This window comes from Leopardus geoffroyi, chromosome B4 (assembly GCF_018350155.1).
Source record: "Leopardus geoffroyi isolate Oge1 chromosome B4, O.geoffroyi_Oge1_pat1.0, whole genome shotgun sequence".
NCBI lineage: Eukaryota > Metazoa > Chordata > Mammalia > Carnivora > Felidae > Leopardus > Leopardus geoffroyi.
In genome coordinates this window covers 75,031,334-75,038,631 of record NC_059341.1, presented here as the reverse complement: position 1 = coordinate 75,038,631, position 7,298 = coordinate 75,031,334, and the positions used below count along the sequence as shown (strand labels likewise).

Below are 7,298 nucleotides of genomic sequence, written 5' to 3'. Positions count from 1 at the left end.
GTAACATAATTTGAGGCTATAGGGCAAACATCAGAAACAGACATGGCAGGGATGTTAGAATCATCAGATAAGGAATTTAAAGCAACTGATTAATATGTTAAGGGCTATAATAAATAAAGTAGACAGCATGCAAGAACTGATGGGCAAAATGTAAGCAGAGAAATGGAAAGCCTAAGAAAGAACCAAAAAGAAATTCTAGAGATGAAAACACTATAACGGAAATGAAGAATACCTTTGATGGGCCTATTAGCAGACTGGACACATTTGAGGAGAGAATCTCTGAGCTTGAGGATAGCTCAAAAGAATCCCCCAAACCAAAATGCAAGAGAACAAAGGCTGAAAAACATCCAAGACAGAATATCCAAGGCCCGTAGGACAACTACAAAAGGTGTAACATACACATAATGAGAATACCAGAAGGAGAAGAAAGGGAGAAAGGAACAAAAGAAATATTTGAAACAATAATGACTGAGAATTTCCCCCAATTAATGACAGACATCACCAGAGATCCAGAAATTTCAGAAAACACCAAGCAGAATAAATGTCAAAAAAACCCCAACTCTACTTTGACATATCATATTCAAATTATAGAAAATCAAACATAAAGAAAAATTGTGAAAGAAGCCGGGGGTGGGGGGAATCTTACCTACAGAGGAACAAAGATAAGAATTACATCTGATTTCCCCTCAGAAACCATGCGATCCAGAAGAGAATGATGTGAAATATTTAAAATGTTGACAGGAAAAAACCCACCAGCCTAGAATTCTGGACCCTGAAAAATTATTCTTCAAAATGGAAGGAGAGATAAAGACTGTCTTTTTTTTTTTTTTTTTTGAAGACTTTATTTTTAAGTAACATCTGTACCCAATGTAGGGCTCGAACTTACAACCCTGAGATCAGAGTCACATGCTCTTCTGACTGAGCCAGACAGGTGCCCCAAAGACTCTTAATTAAACAAATTTTTTTAAAAAGAAGTTCTTTGGAGAGAAGGAAAAGAAGAAGTGAAACATGAAGATAAAGTAAAAACTTTTATTTCTCTTATTATTAATTTCTCTAAGAGACAACAGTTTGTTCAGGATAACAGTAGCAAGTGCTCACTTGGGCTGCACATATACAAAATAACAACAGCAATAATGTGTTCTATCATATATATTATGCATATATATACACACACACACACACATACTTATGTATACTTGTATACATATATGTATTATGGATATATATGCATATATTTATCCTTACATATAAATGAAATTAATAACAGGTACAAGGGATGAGAGGAAGGGATTAGAATTATTTTGTTAGTATAAGGTACTCCAATTGCCCATGATGTGGCATAGTGTTATTTGAAAGTGGATTTGGATTAATATTGTAAATGTATATTGCAAAATCTAGGATAATGATTTAAAAAAGTAAAAAAATAAAAGAGAAATATAATGGATCTACTAAGAAAGGAGAAAAAAAATGGAATCACATGAAAAGCTCAATTAAGAGTATAAAAGCCAGGCTCAGAGCCTGGAGGCTGCTTCAGATTCTATGTCTCCTTCTCTCTCTGCCTCTCCCCTGCTGGCACTCTGTCTCTCAAAAATAAATAAATGTAAAAAAAAATTTTTTTTTAAAAAGAGCATAAAAGCCAGAAAAAGAATGGGAAACAAAAATAGGAACAAAGACCTAGGACAACAAATAGAAAACAGTATTGAATATGGTACATATTTTTTTTTTTCCAACGTTTATTTTTGGGACAGAGAGAGACAGAGCATGAACGGGGGAGGGGCAGAGAGAGAGGGAGACACAGAATCGGAAACAGCATCCAGGCTCTGAGCCATCAGCCCAGAGCCTGACGCGGGGCTCGAACTCACGGACCGCGAGATCGTGACCTGGCTGAAGTCGGACGCTTAACCGACTGCGCCACCCAGGCGCCCCGAATATGGTACATATTAATTCAACTATATCAATAGTCACTTTGAATGTCAGTGGTCTAAGTGCAACATATAAAAGAGATTGTCATAGTGGATCAAAGCGGGGTGGCTCAGTCGGTTAAGCTTCTGACTTCAGCTCAGGTCATGATCTCATGCTTAGTGAGTTTGATCCTTGCATCTGGTTCTGCACTGGCAGCATGGAGCCCTCTTTGGATCCTCTGTCCCTTTCCCTGTGCCCCTCCCACCCTCAAAAATAAATAAAACATTAAAAAAAAACCCACAAGAATCAATTATATGTTGTCTACAAGAAACCAACTTCAAATATAAAGACACACATAGATAGAAAGTAAATGGATAGAGAAAAAAAATACCATGCTAGCACTAATCAAAAGAAAGCAGGCATCACTATGTTAATTTCAGACAGACTAGACTTCAAAGTAAGGAAAGTTATCAGGGGAAAAAAAAGGGCATTACATAACGATAAAGGAGTCGACTCTCCAAGGAGATATAACAATTCTTTGTATTTTTTAAAATGTTTATTTATTTTGAGAGAGAGAGAGAAAGAGCATGCACGAGTGGGGGAGGGGCAGAGAGAGAGGGAGAGAGAGAGAATCCTGGGCAGTGGGGCTCAAACCCACAAACCACAAGATCATGACCTGAACTGAAATCAAGAGTCAAGGCACTTAACCTACTGAGCCACCTAGGCACCTGGAAGATGTAACAATTCTTTTTTTTTTTTTTCCAACGTTTTAATTTATTTTTGGGACAGAGAGAGACAGAGCATGAACGGGGGAGGGGCAGAGAGAGAGAGGGAGACACAGAATCGGAAACAGGCTCCAGGCTCTGAGCCATCAGCCCAGAGCCTGACGCGGGGCTCGAACTCACGGACCGCGAGATCGTGACCTGGCTGAAGTCGGACGCTTAACCGACTGTGCCACCCAGGCGCCCCATAACAATTCTTAATGTGTATGCATATAACAACAGAGCATGAAATTCCAAGAGGCAAAATCTGATAAAATAGAAGAAACAGATGAGTCCAGTATCATAGTTGGAGATGCGAATATCTTGTTCTCAGAAGCAGACAGACCTGGTAGGCAGAAAATCACTAAGGACAGTTAAACTGTCCATCAATCAACATTGAATATCATTGACATCCATAAACTATTCCATCCAACATTCATATTCATATGGGTCATTCACCAAGATAGACCACATTCTGGCCCAAAAAATACTCTTCAACAAATTCAGAAGAATAGAATCCTACCATGTCTGCTCTCAAAAGATAACAAAAGATAATTGGAAAACCCTAAAATACATGAACATTAAATAACACACTTCTAAATAACACGAGTCAAGGAAAAAAAAATCTCAAGACAAAATTTAAAATATTTTGAACTAAATGAAAATGACAATACAACTTACCAGAATTTGTGAGATGCAGTGCTTAGAGGAAAAATTATAGCACTGAATGCATATATTAGAAAAGGAGAGAGATCTAAAATAAATCATCTAAGTTTCCACCTTAGGAAACTAGAAAAAGAAGAGAAAATTAAGTAAAACATAAGTAGAAGAAAATAAATAATAAGAATTAGAGCAGAAATCAATTAAATTGAAAACAGGAAACCAATAGAGAAAATCAATGAAACTAAAAGTTCTTTGAAAAGATCAAAAAAGTCGATACGCCTCTAGCCGGGCTAACCAAGAAAAAAGGAGAGGACACAAATTATTAATATCAAAATGAAAGAAGAACAACACCACAGATTCTATGGAAATTAAAAGGATGATAAAGGAATACTATGAACAACTCTATGCTCATAAATTTGGTAACCTAGATGAAATAAATCACTTCCTTGAAAGACATAAGAAATAATAGATGATGTGAATAGGCCTATATCTATTAAAGAAGTAATAATATTAATAACCTTCCACAAGAGAAAGGACCAGGCCCAGATGGGTTTCCTGGTGAATTTTGTCAAATAGGTAAGGAAGAAATTTAACCAATTTTCTACAATCTCTTTCAGAGGATAGAAAAAGAGGGAATGCTTCCTAAGTAATTCTATGAGGTCGGCATTATGCCGATACTAAAACCAGACAAAGGCATTACAAGAAAAGAAAACTACAGGCCAATATATCTCATGAACATAGATGTAAAAATCCTCAAAAAAAATTAGCAAATAGAATCCAAAAAAAAGTATAAAAATAATTATATAAATCTTGTGATTTATACTTGTGACCAAGTAGAATTTATTCCAGGTATGCAAGGCTGGTTCAACATTCAAAAATCAATTAATATAATCTAGCACATCAACAGACTAAAAAAGAGAAATCACATGATCATATTAATAGGTGCAAAAAAAGCATTTGACAAAATCCAATGCCCGCTCATAATAAAAGCTCACAGTAAACTAGGAAAAAGAAGAAACTTTCTCAACTTGATTTAAAAAATATACAAAAAACTTACAGCTAACATCACACTTAATACTGAGAAACTTGAAAGTTTCCCACTAAAATCAGGTACAAGGCAAAAATGTCCCCTCTCACTACCCTTTTTCAACACAATACTCTTTTTAATGCAATATGGCAAGAAAAGGAAGTAAAAGGTATGCTTATCGGGAAAAGAAGACATAAAACTATCTTTATTCACAGATGACATGATCATCTATGTAGAAAGTCTGAAAGACTCAACAAAAAACCTCTTGGAATTAATAAGTGCTTATAGCAAGGTTAAAGGATACAAGGTTAATATATAAAAGTAAGTTGGTTTCCTATATACCAGCAATGAATAAGCAGAATTTGAAATGAAAAACAAAATACCATTTACATTAGCACCCCCCAAAATGAAATAAGTATAAACCTGACAAAATATAAGATCTTTATGAAGAAAATTAAAACATTTTGATGAATAAGATGTAAAAATAAGTAAAGGGATAGATATTCCATGTTCAGATAGGGAGATTCAATATTGTCAAGATGTCAATTCTTCCCAACTTGATCTATAGATTCAATGGAATCCCAATCAAAATCCCAGCAAATTATTTTATAGGTATTGACAAATCAATTCTAAACTTTATGTGGAGGGGCAAAAGACACAGAAGAGCCAACACAATATTGGAAGCGAAGAACAAAGTTGAAGGACTATGCTACCCGACTTCAAGCCTTACTATACAGCTACAGTAATCAAGACAGTATGGTGTTTGGTGAAAGAAAAGACAAGTAGTTCGATGGAACAGAATAGGGAGCCCAGAAATAGCCTTGCATAAATATTGCCACTGATTTTTACAAAGGAGCCAAGGTAATAGAATGGAGTTAAGATATTTTCAACAAGATTCTGGAACAACCAGACATCTACATGTAAAAAACATCAGTCTAAACAAAGGTCTCATACCCTTCACAAAAGTTAACTCTAAATGGATCATAGATCTAAATGTAAAACACAAAACCATAAAACTCCTAGAAGATAACATACGAGAAAACCTAGATGGCTTTGGGTATGGTGATGCCTTTTTAGATACAATACCAAAGACATGATTCATGAAAGACAAGTTGATAAGCTATACTTCATTAGAATTAAAAACGTCTGCTCTGTGAAAAACAGTAGCAAGAGCATTGGTGGAGAAGTTACAGACTAGGAAAAAATATTTGCAAGATACACATCTGATAATAGACTGTGTTCTTTGTAAAATATACAAAGAACTCTTAAAACTCAACAATAAGAAAACAACTCAATTAAAAAATGGGACCATAACAAACACCGCCCCAAAGAAGATATACAGATGGCAAATAAGCATATGAAAAGATGCTCCACATCAAATGTCATCAGGGAAATGCAGATTAAAACAACATGACACCACTATAGACCTATTCGATGGCCAAAATCTGGAACACTGACAACACCAAACGCTGGTACTGATGTGAAGCAACAGGAACTCTCACTCATTACTGGTGGGAACGCAAAATGGACAGTTACATTGTAAGACAGTCTGGCAATTTCTCGCAAAACGAAACATACTCTTACCATATGATCCAGCAATTATTCTTCTTGGTATCTACCCAAAGGATCTGAAAACTTATGTCCACACAATAACATGCATGTGAATGTTTATAGCAGCTGCATTCATAAATCCCAAAACTTGGAAGCAAACAGGATGCTCTTCAGTAGGTGAATGGATAAACTGTGGTCCATCCAGACAATAGAATATTATTCAGCGCTAGAAAGAAATGAGTTATCAAGCCATGAAAAAACATGGAGGAACCTAAAATTCATTATAGTGAGTGAAAACAAGCCAATATAAGAAGGCTACATCTGTATGATTCCAAGTATATGACATTCTGGAAAAAGGAAAACTATGGAGACAATAAAAAAGATCAGTCGTTCCCAGAGTTGCAGGTAATGGGGAGGGATGAATAGACATATCACAGAGGATTTTTAGGACAGTGAAAATATTCCGCAGGATACAATGATGGATGTATTGTTGTTATAAATTTTTCCAAACCCACTGTGCAGTACTAAGAATGAACCTTTAGTTAAACTAAAGTTAGACTCTGGGTCTTAGTTAAACTAAGTTAAGACTCTGGGTGCCTGTGATGTGTCAATGTTATGTTCATCTTTGGTAAAAAATTGCACTATTCTGATGACTGATATTGATAATGAGAGGGGCTAGGTATGTGTGGGGCAGGAGGTATACGGGAAATTTCGGTACCTTCCTCTTAGCTTATTGGAACCCTAAAGCTTCTATAAAAAAATAAAGTCTAAAAACAAAGATTGGAAGGAGCATTGCACATAGATTATGGGGTCCGGTAAATGGAGACTGGTGATCCCTAGCTCTTGTAACCAGCCCCCTTGACCACATCCACAAGGAACGTAAGGACGCTTCTGGATGTAGCTTCTGTGGTTGTGGGAGTGGACCAAAGTGAGGGAGGAGGAGGAGATAAAGAGAGATAAAAAGAGAGTTCTTACCTGTAAACAGATGATGTAGGTCACAGATGCTAGGAAAATGCCAAGTATGAAGGAATACCTCAGGCAACTTAAAATTCAGATGGATGAAACAGGGCCTCATCTTTTCCTTCCTCAGGGGAGCTAACAGTCAAATGAACAAGACAGTGAGTCAGTAGAACGCAGTGGTCATAGGTGCTGGCTCTGAAGTCAGAATGGCCAGGTACCTCACCAAACCCTGTCATTTGCTGGCTGTCTAGGCAAATTTCTTAATTATTCAGATCAGTTTCCTCACTGGTATGATGGGGATAATATTACCATCACGTTGTGAGGTAAAAAGTATAATATGCTTATTACTTACGATAATGCTTTCCTGTCTCGCTTATTACACAGATTTCATTTTTCATGAAGAGAGGTAGCTCGTGTTCCCTGCGATTAACCTT

General features: G+C 36.3%; 1 long non-coding RNA gene across 2 annotated transcripts in view; it reads right to left on the bottom strand.

Moving 5' to 3' along the window:
• Window positions 1-7,298, bottom strand: part of LOC123591385 — a 36,884-nt gene that overhangs the window by 26,358 nt on the left and 3,228 nt on the right. For both annotated transcript variants that reach the window (XR_006709292.1, XR_006709290.1), the window contains exon 2: window positions 6,880-6,999. This is a non-coding gene — a long non-coding RNA (uncharacterized LOC123591385). The remainder of the gene's footprint in view (window positions 1-6,879; window positions 7,000-7,298) is intronic.